The sequence below is a fragment of the Thermobia domestica genome, chromosome 4, assembly GCF_964235325.1.
Source record: "Thermobia domestica chromosome 4, izTheDome1.hap1.1, whole genome shotgun sequence".
NCBI lineage: Eukaryota > Metazoa > Arthropoda > Insecta > Zygentoma > Lepismatidae > Thermobia > Thermobia domestica.
In genome coordinates this window covers 49097483-49117381 of record NC_137457.1, presented here as the reverse complement: position 1 = coordinate 49117381, position 19899 = coordinate 49097483, and positions in this window count along the sequence as shown.

Sequence of the window (19899 nt, the reverse complement as noted above, 5' to 3'; positions counted from 1 at the left end):
TGTTTGGCAATGGTCTTTCACTAGTGGGAACAGTGAAAAATAAAACACGTTGGTTCCACCCGAATTCTTACCAAACTGAAGGAAGGAAGAGACCAATTGGCCCATGAATATTCATGGCAAAGAAAGACTAATATATGAACATTTATTTTTATGAATAGGCTTGATGTATGAGCTGTTGCAGCCTATTCGTCTGGAGTACATTACATCCTGATCGGAAGACTCTCGGAAAGGATATTCTTACTGCAATAGCAGAAAGTCTCATCCAGCCACATATTGGCAATAGACGTGTTGTAGGTCTTGAGAAATCAACCCAGTGTGTGGCTGCCGAGTTCAAAACTATTGATATAGGCTAATGCATGTTAACAACATAAGGTTGGAGAAAGAAAGAAGAAAGTATTTTTTACTTGTGTGATGCGCGAAAAGGACAATTAAAAAGGCAAACATGCAGGACCTGCCAAAAGTATGTGTGTTCTGAAGATTCGGATGTTCTTAGATATTGCAAAAAATGTAAATCAACAAACAAGTAAAACGAAGCATGTTCTTCAGTAGTTCCAGGAAATCACGAGAACATTGCAAACAAACAATTGAAGAGCTCAATTCCAAAAGAGCCTAAGTCAAGAAAGTAAGCTTTTCAGGAGAGGATATTTTGTGTGAATTTCTATCATTCTATTTTCGTGAAAGAAAAGTAATCTACGTAAAAGAAAATTTTAATTCTTACGTTTCGTAAGATAACGGTCAAATTACCACCTATAGCAAGAGTTTTATAAGTGTTTGTTGGCAGGAGTCACAAAATTACTTCAGAGAATGCTGTTGACTAAGGGCATTTTGGACAATAACTCAGTTTTCTTTTGCCTACAACTAATTTGATTTATGTAGTTTTGGTATGAAAGCATGTTCAATATACGAAGATGCTGAAATGTAGCTTAATATAACCAACACCTCAAAATTGACTAAAATTGACTTACGCTCTTTTGGAATCCACCCCTTCAATTGCATTACTTATAAAGTCTCTAATCACTTACAGTACTTTGAGAAAAGCGTTTCTTGAAAGCCTAGTAGTTAGCAAAAGTTGTTTCTACTAAAATTTATAATTACACTACCTTTTAAACAATACAAGAAGAATGATTTTAATTTCCACGAGAAGTTTACAACATATGGCAACACTGACGAGTTATACTTGCACGTTCCGTCGAAAACACTTTAAAATATTACACGAAATTACGCTCAATAACACAATGTAAGATCTGATAACACGATATTAACAGTGTGAGTCCATTGGACTCATCTTGGCTGTTTATGTTAGGTAAATAGGTTGGCCTTTGTAGGGTTAATATACTAACTGAGCATGCCTATATATTAACTATATGTGTTTCTATCAATTTCGTAAGTCTAACCAACGACCCAAACAGTGTTGTCATATCACCATAATTTCAGTCTCCAATTTCAACAAAATGCCCGAACCGACTCTCCGATTATGAATGTCCTGAAGTTAAACTTTGATACTTCAATATCCTTTACTGCTAACAAGGGATTCGTCCTTTAATTTCTTGGATGATATTCATCCAATATACATGTATCGGTATATGTTAAAAACCCTACAGAAGTAAGTGTGTAGAAACATGAACTAACCATCGAGAAAACAAACTATATCTACTAAAATGAATACTCCGTATGTATTATTTCCTGCATTCACGACGACGTATTTTTGTCATACGTTATGGTTGGATAGAATTTCTCCTGAATGCAACCCATAAATGATATTAATAGAATTTCAATATACGATGTCCAAATTTCTCCATCCATAATATTTCACCGTTGCAAAGTAAATACTGTATTAAAAATTTCTAAATTCGTTGTATGAAAAAATGACTGCAAGCCACTTTGTTGTATGTACTAACTCTTTTGAAAATTGTTAAAAGGTGATATGTGTAGGCAACCACCATAGATATAGAGAGCATTAATTTATAAACCTCCCAACTAAAAAGGAAGAGCAATACTAATTCGTATAACCAATTAGGTTCTTTATTGTATAACCAATAGTTAGGTTTTTCACTACAGAGCCAAATTTGCATTCAAGCAAAAGCAAATAAGCATTGTTCTGATAACACAAGCATATAACCTATCTAACTTTTAAGGATACTTTGCCTACGTGGTTATTTTCGTTGTAAAGCTGTATAACTTTTTTTTTCATATTTAAGAATGCTTTACTGTGTCATTGTTACCTTTTGGATAAGTGGATACGGAAACCTTTGTAACTCTCGGGAACATGCTTCCAGATGCTTAAAGATGACTTAGGGAAGTGCCACTCACCGATTTGAATGATATTTTGCATACCTGAAAACGTCGAAAAATTATCAAGGCAGAATTAAGGGTAGAAATCACATTTTGAACCTTAGTGGTTGTCTCATTTAGTGTAGGAGAAAACTACTGCCAAGCGGGTTTAGGATAGCTGATCCGGAATCTGACTTCTGCATTACAAAATTGAAAATGGGAGATCCAATATGGTGATTACAATTAAAAATATCTTTTGGTTTGAAATGCTCTAAAGCTAGCCAAGAACAATTATAATCTTCAAGGGTTGTTGTAAGAAGGTCGTAGATCGATTTGAAACTAATTGCTGTGCTTATTGTAATGGGATACTTGACTGAAACTGAATTTCTGTACTTTTCACTACTGGGGTGCTTATTTACAGTTAGTACCCTCGCCTTTCACTAATTGGGGTATTTATTTATGCTGAGTCTTCTCGCCTCTCATTATGTCAGGATTTCATATATTCAGAATTCTTATATATTAATTTATTGAGAAAACAGTTTACAGTTATGATATTTCATAAGTTTGTGTGATGCATGATCATTGTTTATACCTCACAAACCTAATTACTGCTATAACTGTGCACAAACCGCAAAATGCTGGACAATCTTTGAAATAATATATTACGGGATTTTCATTTTACGACAGGCTCACTTTAAATGTTCACTCCGAGTGGTGAGGGGACTCACTTTAATAAAACATTCCGTAACAATAAGAACAGAAAAGCGTTTAAAATCGATCTTCAACTTTCTTGCAGTATCCTCTGCCATTTTGAGCAACTCAAGAGCACTTCAAGGTTCTTAAAATTGTAACCACAATATCACATTCGCCATTTTGATCTTTGTAATTTTGACAGCCGATTAGGAATCAGCTGCTCTAAAACATCCAGACAATATGTTTTCCACTACATTAAGTGATTGTGTCTGTCTATTCCTGGAGACCAACCCTAACGTTCAATGTGTGCTTTTTACCCTTAAACCTGCATCATTGCCGAAGAAGAAACGGTAACAGTAGTGTATTTATTATGTCGCTAAAGCGTACACAAAATAACTTTCTTCTATACATAAGCCATTTTTAAAATTCTGAAACGGCTTATATAGTCAATATTTATAAAATGTTAAATAGAACGTAGCTCTCCATAGCAACACCCCATTCTAACCTAACTTTTAATTGTTTTGCCCCTAGATCAAATGCACACGCCTATTCGTATACAAGCCTTAAGCTTGATATATAAAACATACTACAAGGTATAATTGTTGAAGTTATACATATTGAACATATATATATATAGTGTATATATATATAGGGTATATAGTGTATTTATATAGGGTATATAGTGTATTTATTATAATAACGAAAAACATTTATTCAATTTGTAAACTATCCGATTCTTACTAAATTCTATGCTTATTAACTCCTAAGTAACATTGTACTATTAATCTTAGAAAATTGTTACTTGTTAATAATAATTTGAAATAGTGTGTGATGTATTGTGATCCTTCTTCAGAGAACAATACAATGTTTTTTTCTCAGTTTAGTAAACAGTTGTATATTCAGTTTAAAACCAAATACGAATTTTAGGTATTTACTAATAAGAGGTCAAGAAATAGATGTAATACGAGGTGTTGGTTGTGTGTAATAATGTGCGTTGGTGTAGTATAACAATTTATAATTTTCCTTTTGTTACTGTACGGACCGCAATCATTGTTCAATTGTACGGACCGCAACAGAGGTCAAAAAATTTACGTAATATTGGTTTATGTTAATATGTAAATTGGTGTAATTAATTATTCCCCTTTTGTTACAATTGTGATGATGAATATCACTGTTCACTTACCCATTAATGTAACTGTTATCTAAACACTAAATTCATCAAGTTTTTAAGAACACAAAAAGAAAACTCATTGTAACCACAAAACAGAAATATATAATACAATGATGACTACGTACCTTCATCTGGAAACAAAAGAGAAAGACAAAATGAATAGTTACTCTTGATATTTAAAAATATTAGATTGTTAAAAAGTAACTTATTTTAAGGTCTCTTATCGGACAATTTTATTCCAATAGTCCAATAATATTGTCTCTCTAAAGAGCAATGCATTTTGTTATAAGAAAAAGCAAAAAATCAGGTAGTAATGAGCATACATTGTCTACTTAATAAGTCAAAGTGAATTTTGCTTAATAGTTATTAATTGTGTAAACTCTTAAACAAAATTTGTGAGCGTATGTCTTCCCTCACTCAAATTAGATTTGTTTAAATTCCCCAGTCAGCCCCATCTCAAGTGGAATAAGGCTCTATACACTATACGTTGACGCAAACCTTGTATAATGGTGCTGTTCTTTAACGTGTTGGCAACACTTTACCGTGATGACTTGTCTTACGTGCTCAGGAAACAAAGGGATGTGAAGTGGCTACGATTTTTAAAAAGTAGTTCCATAAAACTTGATGTCATCGACGTTTACATTCTATTGTTTTTGGTATTTGGATTACTATAATTAAATGGTAAATAAGTATACTCAATGGTATACATACTACCTACAAATGAACGCTTTCTAGTAATATTTTAATATTAAGCACTGTCATTAACTGGCGTAGGAAGACGAACATTTTGTGTCGAAAGCGCGAAAGGTTGACATTGCGACGCCATCACAAATTCAAAGAAGAACCAGGTAGATCGACTGTACAGGAAATCTGTGACAAAATCTGACATCCTTCACGATGCTATGAAATTAACTGTATAAATAGTTTCAAGAGTCAACGTAGTTTCAATGCGTAAATATTACAGTGGCAGTTAATGAGTATATAAGAAAATAATATAATTTTGTTTGAAACTATGTGAACACTCATCGTGAAAATCTATTGCATACATTTCTGGTCAACCAGCAAATTTAATCTTCGCAGTTAATTACGTCAATATTTATGGTAAAATAGTAGAAGTTATGTGAAAGACAAAACCATCTGTTGTACTATTAATTTATTATATATAAAGTGATTTTACCATAAACTTCAAATGGGAAGATGTAAGTTGAAGTGACACGGATAGAGCCTGGAAATCGTCGTCGGAATAAGAAGACAAAATCAAAAGGATTTCTTTATGAAATTTCATTAAATTCCTCCCAAAATCCTCTGTGATCAATGTGAGGAGTCGGGAAGTGTTCCGTGAACCAACCTGTGCTTAGTGGTCGTGCAACACTAATTTTAATATCGGTCGGCAATGAAAATATAATTCCATCAAAATTAATTCTTCGTCTTTTTTATTTCTGTATTCTATATTAAATGGGCTAGAAGGTTGTGAAAATATATTGAAATATATATGTACCAATAGGAGTATACCAGTAAAAAATACACATTAGTGTGAATGTAAATTACCTACTGATCAAGTAAACTTTATCCTATACATTTATTTTGTTTTCAGTTATGTTTCCACGTTTCTCACAAAAATCATTACAAGAATTCTTAGTGTTTGTGTTGGTATTTGTACATACTCTGTACGACCCAACGATTGGCGCTTCCAGGATGGTGGGCAGGTACAAAAGCAGCCTCCGTATGAGTTCACCTTGGTTTTCGATTCGATTAGGAGTTGTATTTAACTTTCGTTCTAGCGACTGCAGCCTGCAGAGTTAAATATTTGTTCTTACTGACCACTAAATCCATTTTTGGACACAAAATTAAGAGCCCGAACACAGGAAGTCGAACCAGGCCAGTCATAACAATGGCGCACCGAACAACGACAAAATTCCTGCATCGTTAAATTGAAAGTATTGATTTATGTTCAGAAACGTAAAGGTTTGATAAGTCTGACTCGTGTTTAGGACTTTTTTATGCAAAATGCATTAAAGTAATTTCAAGTTACTGTGGGAAGCAAGTAAAGCAAATAACGATGAAATGCAAATTTTACGCGAATCTTTAGAAAATAAAATAGAAAACATTAATGAATCATTAGAAAGTAAAATAGAAAAGGTTAACCAAACTTTAGAAAAAAAATAGAAAAAATTAACGAATCTTTGGAAAGTAAAATGTTAGAAATTACTGGAGCAACAAAAAAAAACTATTGACGATAAACTCGAGGCACAATTAGAATTAGTAAGGAAAGAATGTGTGGGTAGATATGAACAAATATCTAAGGATATAGATGAGAAATCTGAGAAGGTAAATGATAAATGTGAGAAAATATGGGGAAAAACTATTCAAAATTGTAAAGAACTTGAGATTATTACGGTTGAATTCGGTAAATGTGAAGAAAAAGCGGACCGAACATTCGAAAAAATTGGATCGATCGAGGAGTCTGTAAACAATATTGAAAGTAATTTGAAAATAAAGAAAAAATGTTAGTAGCATTGAGTGACACGACTCATATGGTAGGGACACGACTTACATAGTATTGCACCGTAGGATCGATAGTTTGTCACAAAACGCTATTCCTCAAGGTATTGATGTAATAAACATGAATCAAGATATTACTTTAATAAGTGATAAGTTGTCAGGTTTGGAAATAAAAGTGGATGAAACTCAAACGAAGTTAACTTCCTTAGTTGTGAGTGCTAACAAAGAGTGGTGTGAACGTAATTCGCGTAGATCAAGTGTATCGGGCAATGATAGGAGCAGCTATAAGTTAAGATGCAGTAAGGAAGAAAGTAGTAGTTTTAACCAAACAGATTCTAGTTCGTCGATATCAAGCGACATCACTAAATTGAAAAAAACGAATCAAAGTAAGAAAATCAGATAGGGCTAATGTGAAAAATGCTAAACGGCGAATATTACGTCACGGTGACATTGACATGTCTCCTACGTTTTCAGGTTTAGAAGATTATGAGCCACCAACTTCATTTTTAAAGCAGTTTGAGCACGTGGAGCATGCTGTAGATTAACCTGATTCTCAATATTTAGATGTACTAGGATTTATTTTTACCGGTAATGCTCGTGAGTGGTATAAGTCAAAATTAGGTGCATTTCGTTCATTCCAGGACTTTACTGAAGAATTCAAAGCTCAATTTGCTTCTGGATAAGTTATTGCGAGTAAATTATTGGTGTTGCAATCTCAAGCGTTTAATCCGAAAACTGACGGTACCGTTACCGACTTTGTTTATTAAAAATTCAACAAGATACGTAGTTTGTCATCTGGTATACCGGAAACATTTATTGTGAACACGATTAAACACCTGATACCCATTTCTTACCGACGACAATCGGGATATTTCCCAAATTTAGATTTTAATTCAGTTTTAACTGCCATACAAAATCTTGAAGCGTTGTATTATGATAGTAGAAACATTAATGATAAGAACAATTTCCACGGTAGGACTAAACGTGTTAATCAGGTAGATGACGTGCAGTACAACCATGAGAAATACAGCAAAAAGGGAAATTATACTAATGAAAACCGTGAAAATTTAAATAAAGGGATGTTTAAAAGACCAAATCAGAAGAGAAATCCAAACAAGAAAAGGTTTTATTGGAAGATAGGTAAGAATAGTCATGCTGGGAGTAATGATCGTAATCAGGGTCAAGTAAAGAGTTACAATAACTATGAAGTTGATCATGATTACGAAATTTCAAATCAGAATGAAAGAGTTAATTTTTTAAATAGTAATTATGATGAAGGTGTGAACCGAACAAAAGTCAATGCCTACATATGGTCAATCGCCACCACAATATCCATACTTTAACCCAAAAGTTATGTTCTCACAAAACAAAGATCAAAATTTAAACTAACGTTACTCTCCAACGCGAGTGCGGTTGGCAGAGTTGGTAATGTAAATGGTAAACAAGGTACTTAAAGTGAAAACGCACTCAAAAATGATTCTCAATGCGAGTTTGTTGTGGGATTGGAAAAAACGTAGTTAATGTAGTAAGCTGGGACGTCGATTCGTCTGAAAGTAGCGATAATGACCAAAAGTTTCATAGTCAATGTAGGTCACCTGATATAAAGGTACAGATTTTAAATCATCCAATGGTAGGCTTATGTGACTCTGGAGCATCAGTTAGTCTTTTGTCTTTGGAGGAATGGAAACGGGTAGCGTCAATAATTTGCCATTCTCACTTGCGACCAGCCCCACATATTTTGTTGTTGGAATTTTCAGGCAAGAAAAAGAAACAGGTGCAAGGTGAAATAATATTGTGTACTGAAATAGGGAAAGTTTGCTTTGACGTACGTATGTTAGTTGTTTCCGATTTAAACGCTGAATGCTTATTGGGTAGAAATCTCCTTACTAATTCCAAGGCGAAAATAGATTTTGGTAGTAATCCTGTTACGGTTGAGAAAGAAGGGAATTCGTTAACGTACCTATGCTAAGTGGTCAAGTTGGCAATGTCAAAGTTACTAAAATTTTAACTAAAGGTGATGTACAGCAAAACGTAAAATTTGTCTCAAGCTGATAATGAAACGAATGTAAATGTTGTTAGCGACTGTGGTGAGAAATCGAAATGTTTATTTGAGATTGGAAAAGGAAATGTAGAAGGCCCCATACTAAATGTAAGAGGAAAGCGTACATTAGAGAATGAATGGGTTAATCATGTTGTTCTTTCTAACCAAGCTTACGATAAAATTAGAAATTCTTGCAGTGATAAAAAGTTTTGAAATTTTTAAATTTAGAAATTGCAAATGAAGATAATTTCTGTTCGATTATTATTCACAACAGATTTGAGAGATTGATAGTGAGATTGAAAAATAGCATCGTAAATCGCAAGATAGAGTTGCAGTTTGTAATACGATTGATAGTCAAATAGAAAGTGAATTTGTTCAATTTCAGAAATACGGGAAAAAGTTAAGGAAGCAAAACTGTAAGATTTTGAGAAGGAAAAATTGTTCAAACTGTTGTTGAAACAGAGGAAAATTTTAAAAATATTCCCGGACGCTGTAATAAATTTGAGTACGCTATTAAAGTAGATACTTATCAACATTTAGTTAAAAGGCAATATACATTACCATACAAATTCAAAGAACGTATTGATTCACAAATTGATCAGTGGTTACGATGTGGAGTAAAAGAACATTGTGTATCAATTGATTCTCATCCAATTTTCTGTGTCCCAAAGAAGAATACTAGTAAGATGCATGCAGTAATGGATTTAACAGTTTTGAATTCCCATGTAAAATAAAACAATTGAAACTAAACAATATAGATGTTTGGTTGAAGTTTCAGGGTGCAAAGTATGTAACCAATAATGATTTAGTAGGAAGTTACAAACAAGTCCCAATTATACAGAATTTTCTTGGAATGCAAAGATGTATAGATTGACATCCATTTCTTTCGGATACGCAAATGGAGGTGTAGGATTAATGACTATTCTTTTCGTTGTGTTAGGTGAGGCATTATTTGATAAATTGGTCACGTGTATTGATGACATTTCAGTACCGAGTTTTTCTTTTGATAAGCAGTTAGAAATTTTGAATTTTTGTTCACGAAATTAGAAGAAGCTAACATGAGGGCAAATTTAAAGAAATCTTCATTTTGTACCAAATTCGTGGTTTCGTAGCCACATCTGAAGGTGTGAAAAAGGATCTATCATACGTTGAAACAATTCGAACATTATCCCGTCCCAAGAATGTAAAGAAACAAAACCGAGTATTACGTGTATTTGAGTGGTGTTCCAAATTCGTATATCATTTCGCTTATCTAGAAAATCCGTTGTTTGAACTCTTGGAAAAGAATAAAAGTGGATTTGGTCCGACGAGTGTGAGCAGAGTTTTTTTTTATGTTAAGAGAATCTTTAGCTGAAGAGGTGTTGCTAATCATCCGTTGTTAGAACACGATTTTTGTTTACTGACCGATAGTTCGTTGGTAGCAGTCGGAAGTATATTATTTCAAGAAGTCAATGGTGAAAAACCCATACTTGGTTTTTACAGTAAGACTTTGAATAATGTACAGCGAAATTTTAGTATTACTGAATGAGAAATGTACGCGATTGTCATTGCGATACGCAAATGGGGACATTTGTTATATGGCCTCCATGTGAAAGTTTACACAGAGCATAACTTTGTGTGTTTTTAAATAAAATTCGCCATTGGAACTCCCGTTTGGCACGGTAGAGTCTCGAATTACAGGGATTTGATTTAGAAATAAAGCACATTTCAGGCAGTGAGAAGGTTTCCAGTGACGCTCTGTCAAGAATAGTTTTGCCCTCCCAGTGAAATTTTGGACATAAACAATTTGGAAGTTCTCCCTTCACTTTTCAGAAATCTCACACCAGGAGAGTTAACCGAAAAACAAAAGGACCATCCTGATTACGATAAAATTATCAAGTTTTTAGAAAACCGAACGATCCTTAAAGCAACATCAAAAATAGAAGTGTAGAGAAAATCTATAAATTGGAAAACGGAATTTTGCTGTATAAGAACTTTCATTTTCCTAAAAGCTGGAGGATACGCATTCATCCATCTTTAGTAAATTTGGTAATTGAAGAAATGCATAATAACCGTGGACATTTCGGATGTGAAAGAACAGTAAGTTTATCAGTGACATTTGTTATTGGCAATCAATGCGGCGACACGTGTGACTGTCTCGAATGTAAACGAACCAAATTCGACACCCGACCCCCAGCTAGACGTTTAGAAACCATACAGGGGAAAGGCCCTAGGAGACTGATTTCAATTGACATCATTGGACCTCTCGTGGCATCTCCTTCAAAATGTAAAATTATACTTTCAGTCTTGGACGTTTTCACTCGCTACCTTGTTCTTTACCCGATTCGAAATGCTACTACGAAGTGTGTAGTTACATGTAGAATTATTTTACTTTGTGCATCTAGGAATACTTTCGGCTATATTTGCGGACAATGGTAGTTGTTTTATTTCAAAAAACTTCAAGGAGAAAATGGAAGAATATGGTGTTTAAATATTTTATGCAACGCCGTACCATCCAGCCTTGAACGCAGTCGAGAGAAACCATCGGGAAACGAACAGGTTATTTATGTTGTTTTGTAAGGATGATCATGCTTCCTGGGAGAAATTTATACCGCAAGTTGTTGTGTTATAAAATTATTCCATCTCAAATAGTCTTGGAGCGAGTCTAGCCAGTTTATGTTTGAAGCTTCAGGCTGAAAAACCAATTTTTGAACATTTTTGTATTTTTACGAATGATAAAGGCGAAAATGATAGTGAAAGTTGGGACAATAAACTGGTAATGGCATATTTTAAAAGAAAAGAAGAGATTCGAAAGCGAAATGAGGTACAACTCGAAAGAGGAGAGTAAACACAAAGTAAAGCTAAATGATTTGGTGTTTTTGAAACAGACAAATTTAAGTTCTGCCGTAGGTAGGAAAATTTCGAAATTCTTTAATGTATCTAAAGGACCCTTTCTCTATGTAAATAAACCATAAAATTCAGAAAAGATGTTGTCATTGTTAGATCCTTTAACTCGTAAATCGATTGGCTCGCATTCTGTAGACGGACTTAAGGTGTGGAAACCTACGAAATCACCTCGAAAGATTTGGTTAGATTTAGCTGTTAAATAACTAACTAACTAACTAACTCTATGGCCTATGGAACCCGGAGGTTCAGTGCCGCGTTCACAAAAGCTCTCCACTGACTTCTATCCTTAGCTAATTGCATCCAGTTTCTACTTTGTATTCCTATCTCTGCGAGATCCATCTTAATATTATCCTCCCATCTGCGCCTAGGTCTTCCTAATGGCCGTTTTCCTATGGGTCTACCAGTCAAGACTTTGAAAGCGTTTCTACTTTCTTCCATTCTAGCTACATGACCTGCCCACCTAAGCCTCCTAGACTTGACGACCCTAACAATGTTGGGTAAACCGTATAAACTATGTAGTTCCTCGTTATGAAGCTTCCGCCATACCCCATTCTCGTTCCTCTTGGGTCCGAATATTCTTCTCAGGATCCTGTTCTCAAATACTTTCAGTCTATGTAGCTGTTAAATACAGTTCTGAAATGTATCACGATATAATTTCAAGTGAGTTTAAAAATTCATATTTAGAAAGTAGTGTTGAAACTTTTCTTTGCAATGCCCTAACCGCAGTACTTGTATGTTTGTCTCAAAAGGTTCAGTCAAGAAGTAATAATAAACGGATAAATGAAATCCTAGAAAAATTGTTGGATTTTGAATTTTTTTTATTTTTTTGTACTGTAAAAATCTATGTTCATCCGATATATTGGAATTTGAGTTGGTAAATTTACAAAATCCTTACGTGTTATTGAATGAGCGAGTTCAAAGAATATATACATATAAAGAATAAGACTTCCGTACATTGCGTTTCTGCATAACATTTGACGTCCGTATAGCGGACGTCAAATTGTAAACCATTGGAAATCGACTTTGTGTTTTTATTTTTCTACGTTTGATGCATAAGTCTATTAGATTCATTCATATATAGTGTAATTGCAGCTAAAGATTTATTATTAGTATTAATTTAAAACTTTTAGAACGAAGTGAAGAAATGGAAGAGGACGTTAAAATGATAGAAAGTTGTAAAATAATATACTTTTGGTAGTTCCAACTTTTCCCGCTAGGCGTACTATAGTCGGTTTTGTATATACATTTAGGAGCATATTCTATACATTTTGCCGATCGTTTGACGTCCCCAAGCTGGCAACGTCGCACTTGATCTTAAATGAGTATATTCAAAGTTCTTCCGTACATACTGACAATTTGGCGTCCTTACATTGGAAGCGCGGAAATTTCTACTGTTATTACTGTATGTAAAATTCATTTTCTGTCCATTGATTTCTGTTTGAAGAAATATTTCTCTGAAACGATAGAAGTGGGAAACATAAATCTCTGTAGCCAAATACCCTTTAACTCAGAAGACAACGTGAGTGCTTCTTCGTCAAAAAATACTCAACGCAGGACCAAAAGCTTAATGTTTTAAAGCAGCTAAACGCAACACAGCTACCCTCGAAAGGGAAAGAATTTGCAGCAGAATTTTTCAGACAGATACTCTTTAGTTCTAACAATACATTTTCATTATGGTTTCGTAATCAGCAGTTCCTAACAGAAATCCCCTCACCACTCATACCGATGTAATCCGTAATCTTAAAGAGATTATCATTATGCATCTCAGACGATCATTAATCTATTGATGAAAAGCTAATATCGGTCGTTTTATAACATTTCATGACACATGTATAGAATAATGTTAATTATGACTAAATTCCGAAAAATTCTTAAGTGATTCAATAAAGTAACTACCTAACTAAAATTAGCAACGTCGATTTATGAATAATCATTTAAAATTTCTAAATAAGCAGAAAACTCATATGTAGACAACTGTTATTATTATTATTATTATTATTATTATTATTATTATTATTATTATTATTATTATTATTATTATTATTATTAGGTGCTATCATGTGAATCACTGGCCAAAGACATAGCATCCCTTAAGTCCTCTACCAACAGTGACACAATCTAGGCTGCTTTATGTTGTTTACCTTCACTCTCTTTTTCTAAGACGGCAAATAACTTTGGGGACCAAATATTTCCTAAAAATATTTTCCTCTCTTAGATTTCTATTCACATCGAAACAACGTATTTGGTATTTTACTAGAATGAGATAAGGAATTACATTTCTGAATCCAAGATGACTCCGAGTCCAAGACGACCCCTATTCTTTAACAAAGGTTTACAAGAAATAAATTACGTCTTTTTAAGTTTTGCCATGTAGAACAAGATTGTAAAATGACATGAGTCTCACATGCTTCATTAGGATATCAGAATACCTGGTATACAATGTATTCTAAAGCATGTGTTATTCAAATTCAATTGGACGTAATTGTCCCATATCCTCTCCAAATGACATTCTTGCAGAAAAAGATACATTCACAGTATATACTGCTTGTGTTTTCTGAACTTTAAAACTATACTAATAATCATATCAGATGCAGGCTGCTTCCCTTACTCTTCCTTACTGGAATGGTCTACGCGATATCCTAGTGTTCAATGTGGTAGGCGAGGAGGTGGGTAAAGTTGTAGCTTAATTGAAAGTCGTGGTCCTGTTGAGAGAAACTTTGTTATATTTCAACGAAACCAAGACGACCATACATTTCTGAGCATGAAATTTCGGCGAAAAGCTCGTCTTGAATGCACAAGTATACAGTAATTGTTCTAACTACCATTTTCAGTAGTTTCAAAGTTCATGATTCTGATTCAGAATCATATTTTGATAATATCTTCCACACTGTATTAAAACCAAAAGAACACGTTTTATTAAATAGTGGAAAACAGTTCTCTATAAATAAAATGAATCTGACGTGTACGTAACGTAAAGTGAAAATTCCAATGTTACTAAAGATTTAATAAGTATAAGTATTCGTACTTTGCTAGATTTCGGAAAATTTCAGAATATACGATTGATAAGCAGAAAATCACTTGCTTAGTTTACTTATACAGTTGCAGGTTATCAGAAGCATACGTCAAGAATTAACAACTTATTTACCGAGATACTGTCAGATGTAATTCTCGCTGATCCAATGGCCAATGCGCGCGCTTTCCGTACACTTGATCTCGAATCTCATTCCCGGTAAGAAGACATTTGTGCAGTACGGTAGTTTGGTTTCCGCTTTAAACTGTAGGTCTATATCACATCTAGACTCGGGACGCTAAACTGAAACAAATACCTCCATATGAATATACCAGTATATAGCAATATTTTAGAGCATCCAATATTAATTGGTTGATTATAGCCTCTTTGTCAGCAGGAAGGTCTTCACTGAATTGAGTTTCCCTATTTAATAATGTTAAAACTTTTCGGCCATTTTTAAAGTTAGGAATGAACAAAGGGTTACAAAAATTCTCATAGAGTTCAGTCCATAACCATGGTCTGAACACATGAATTTAGAATTTTACGAGCTTTAATTAAGTTCTCAATTTGTCCCATTTTCTAATGTGAAGATTATCAATAGCGCATTTATTACGCTTCGTTCTCTCTCTCTCTCTCTCTCTTAGTAGGCTTCGCTGAGTATCCTGTGTGAGCTTTGAGCTTCGTCCACATTTGTGGGATGGTCATTTTCAACAATGCCATATGACATTTTTGTGAAGTGGCTTTCGAACCCAAGGATGCCTTAGTTTCCCTGCTGAAAGCAGCAAGAAAGCGAGAACTACTTCGGTTTTCTTTTATATCAGTTTATCCCGTCATGTATATACATTTTTTTAGAAATTAGACACAAATTGTCTTTTCTTAATAAAGATTTTTTTTCTGTAGGTGAAAGCGAAAGCACTTTATTATTCTAACTTCCTTCTTTCCCCAAATATTATTACATACAAATTTCTAATTAAAGAGAACAGTTCCCTCCCTCGTAACTACTATTGTTAAATGTATATATCTTTGGCACGGTAGACACGTGTTCGTTTCCGTTCGGGCCCACTCGTGTGTCGAATCAAAAGGGTGGGTTTATTGCCTTCTTGGTGAAAGGGATGCAAAGACCTAATACAACAGCAACAGTAATCCAAGAAATAGCCTGAGAAGACATTATAACTTAGTCATTCTGTATATTATATGACTTCTAAAACAATAAAAGCAATATGATTTCTGTGAATACAACTTATCGTTTTGGGAAAGTTATTTATATATTTCTCAATTTAGAACAAACTAGAATTGATTACCCTCTTAGCTGGGATAAAATAAAAATTCTCTTTATCTCATGTATTTGATACCAGTGAAATATGCTGTTTATGTTTTTAGTGGCATGAATTTAAACAGTATCTAAAGTATCACTGTTCATCTGAGCGATCTAGAAAGCTATAGATTCAACATTAATATCGGACATTTTTTATCATTTATATGCATCTCCTCCTCACCAATCCCAATTTTCATGGCTGTTTGGATGTAAACAGAATCGGGAATTTCACTGTTCAACTCAGCGAACCAGAAACTACGGATTTGACACTAATAATGGTCTTTTTTATATATCCCCTCCTCCCTTTTCGTTAAGTTACAGGGCTTAATTTAGATGATGATGATAATTTTGAGTTTAAAGTCCTTTTCCAGCAGCGAGGCTATATGAGATGGGACCTATTGATTAACGGGAAATCCGAAACACATGAGCTCCCGCCAGGAATCGAACCCGGGTCTTCCACGCCAAAGGCGCGCACGCTAACCGCTTAGCCACGGAGGAGCTCAGGGCTTGATTTGGATTCAACAAGGTGTCATTGTACTTCTCAGCGACCCAGAAAACTATAGATTCGACATTAATATGAATCATCTTCAATCATTTTCAATATCTCGCGTTGTCCCCTTCCCCTAAGTTGCACCGTCAAAGTGATATGATAAAAGTCATCCCTGGTCCGAACCTCATCTGTGTTAAAAACTAGATGCAGATCGGGGTGGTGGTTCAAGATTTATTAAAGCACAAAAATAGTCACATTCATTTTCACTTTTATTATGTCTCCTCTCTGCCTTCCCTACGATCAACAATCAAAGTGAAATTATGAGAACAATTCCAGGTCGACTGCTCATCTATGTTGAAAGTTTGATCGAGATCAGTAGAATGGTTAAAGAGTAATTAATGTTTATTTATTTTTATATACCTCCCTCTTTCCTTCTCTTCTCTATTGTAAAAAATGAAATAATAATAAGCTTCCCGGAACCTCTTCTATATTGAAAATTAATTCAAATTGTTTGGATTGTTCGAAAGTTATTAAGTTTTATTTATATCTCCTTCTCCCCTTCCCTAAGTTTTACCGTCAAAGTAAACAAATAAAAACACTCCCAGGCCCGAATCTAACCTACGTTGAAAATTAGATCGAAATCGGTTGGGTAGTTCAAGAGGTTAAGTGTAACAAACATCGTGTCTTTCAATTTCATAATATAGAGAAGCCTTTGGCTAGATGGGGGCTTCATGCCCAGACCCTGGTATTTGCTGGGCCTACGGCCTTGCATCTTTTATGTATCAGCTTTTCCATGAAAAATGAATTTCGTGCATTTGTCCTTAATATTTCCGAAATTTGGCCTGTAGTCGGATTTACCTCCAAACCCCCACGTTTGCTCGACCTACGGCCCAGCACTTCTTAAACCCACAATTCTACCGAATTTCAAGTTTCTTTGCTTATTTCGACTACCTAAAAGATAGGATTTTGTATCCCAGAAAAACATTCTTATAAGTAAGATGGGAATTTCTACATCCACTCTTTAGACCCCTTGGAAACTAAAAATATTCACTTCAGGCAATTTTCCTGTAGGTTAGTCCCGGAAGGCTACAACCATGCCCAATTTCATCATAAAATCTGGCTGAAGTGCCTCAACATGTTCGGGTGAAATATATCCATGCAAAGATAACACAGAAACCATTTTTCAGTTTCTCGTAAGACCACTCTAAATTTGGACAATTTCATATTTGGTGATATAGTTCGGTAACACTGAAAAAACGTACATACATACTGAATTATAAGTTTTTATTCCAATTCCAAGTACCTAAAGTAGGAGATTATAGGACAAAATCATTCCACTTAAATAACATGGAGAATTTCTTCTTCCCCCTTTTAGACCACGTAAGAATGAAAAATATTTACTTTTGGCAATTTTTCTGTGGATTAGTCTCGATAAGCTACAACCATGTCAAATTTAATCATTGTAGCACTCAGGACGTGCCAATAATTCTGAGGTGTAAAATATGTCCCATGTAAATAACAAAGGGAAGATTTTTAATTACCCATAAATTCCCATTAAAGTTAGAATTTATTATTTAGTTATTTTGATAAATAGTCCTATAGAAAGCATAAGCATACCGAATTTCAAGTTTTTATTGCAATTCCAGGTAACTAAAATATGAGATTATAAGTCCAAATAAAAAGGTCATTGAAAAAACATGGAGAATTTCTTCTTCCGTTTAGATCCCTAAAAATTAAAAATATAAACTTTTGGCAATTTTCCTGTGGTTTAGTTTCAAAAAGCTACAATCATGTCAAATTTCAACTTTCCACATTAACCGGGAAGTACCCGTTATTTTATGTAACAAATAGTGTTGAAAATAGAACAAAAAATTACCAGTCAAGTTTTGTTCAGGATCAAGGATTTATTTCTATAAGCTGTTTAGGTAAGACTTCTCCTTATACAAAGTGTAAATTTTCATTATGCCTTCAACATTAGTCTCGATTCCAACAACTGAGAAAATAGCTACGGTTCCTTCAAACTTAAAGAGACAAGATGATTTTCAGAACACTTAACCTCTTTATGCCGTGCAACAAATCGCACATTCCCTTCAGTTTACCGCAGACTGGCTGTTGTTTCTTTCAATTTCTAAGCTCGCTCTTCACTTACAGGAAAATATATAAACAGCAATTGCATTTTCATTAATTTTATTTGATGTTAGATGAATTCCTAATATATAATCGAAATACTTGGTCTTCCATTTAAGAGTGGGGTCACCGTGGCTCAGTGGTAGAGTGCTTACCTCTGGTGCATTGCTTCCTTGGTTCGACCCCTGGCCAAGTGAGTTGGGATGGACAACATCGTGTCCGTAGGTTTTTTTGGGTACTCCCGTTTCCTCCAACTTTGTCATTCCACTAATTCTCCCATCATCATTCACTTCATTTAACCATCATCTCCCTTAGACTAAAGGGCATAATCGTGGGGCGTGAATAAAGGTGGGGAGTGAATGTTTCAGTTCATTTTAATTTTCCATTCAAGAAATCTTGCCAAGTTAGACCACTTCAGAGATACAGGAAGGCGAGAGAAGAGTTACAAACTAGTCGGTATTTTAAATATATATATAAAAAACGAAATTATATATTCAGTCTAAAAATTATAAACTATGGGTGGCGGACTCGCAGTGTTAAGGATATGTACGGGACAAGACGAGTTAGAGGAAATGTCCCGTCTTCATATAAGACAAAAATTGTTTTAGGTAAATTACGTAATACATATTTTTTTTGAAAATTTGCAACATTTTGGTCAGGCACGTTACATGAATTTATTTGAGAAGGGTCCAAAGCTTTAGGAGGAATCAAATTCATTATGAGGAAAAATTATTAAAATTTGTAAACTCACCCGAAAAGAAAACAAAATTTATAGAAAAATTAGAATTTTGGAATGATCAGAATATCAGGATTCCATTCACTGATTACGTCACAGATTTTGATCACTATTTAGCGTCCCCACAACTTGTTAGGAAAGAACTGACCTACAAACACTATAACGACGATCAATTTGCCAACGAGGCAACATTTTTCTGCCATTTTGGACTGTTCGAATTTGAGATCATCTTCTTTTTCTTCCTTTTATTTTATTGTAAAATTTTGTTTCTTGATTACTTTTCTTTTTAGACTATATTTGTAGTTTTGAATTGGAACTGTTTTTGAATCTTCCTTTACTAACTCATGGAGTCTATTCAGAGATTGTTTTTTTAAGACTCGTAAATAGTGGTGAGAGTTCGGTTAACTTTTGGTATGTTTTAATTTATTTTCTTATGAAATATGCATGTTTAGAGAATTTAGATGTTTGGTCTTTCAATATATAGCACAATATAACAGAAAATTAGTTTCTGTGGTGTTCGGTTCAACAAAATTCCGTTATAAATATACATTTTCCGTCCGTTCGGAAGATAGAAGTCTCAAGAACAAATTGATCAATCATCACCAAATTTAGTCAAACTTTAGAAGGTAAAAGTTAGGAAAGAAGTTCGTTTTTCGA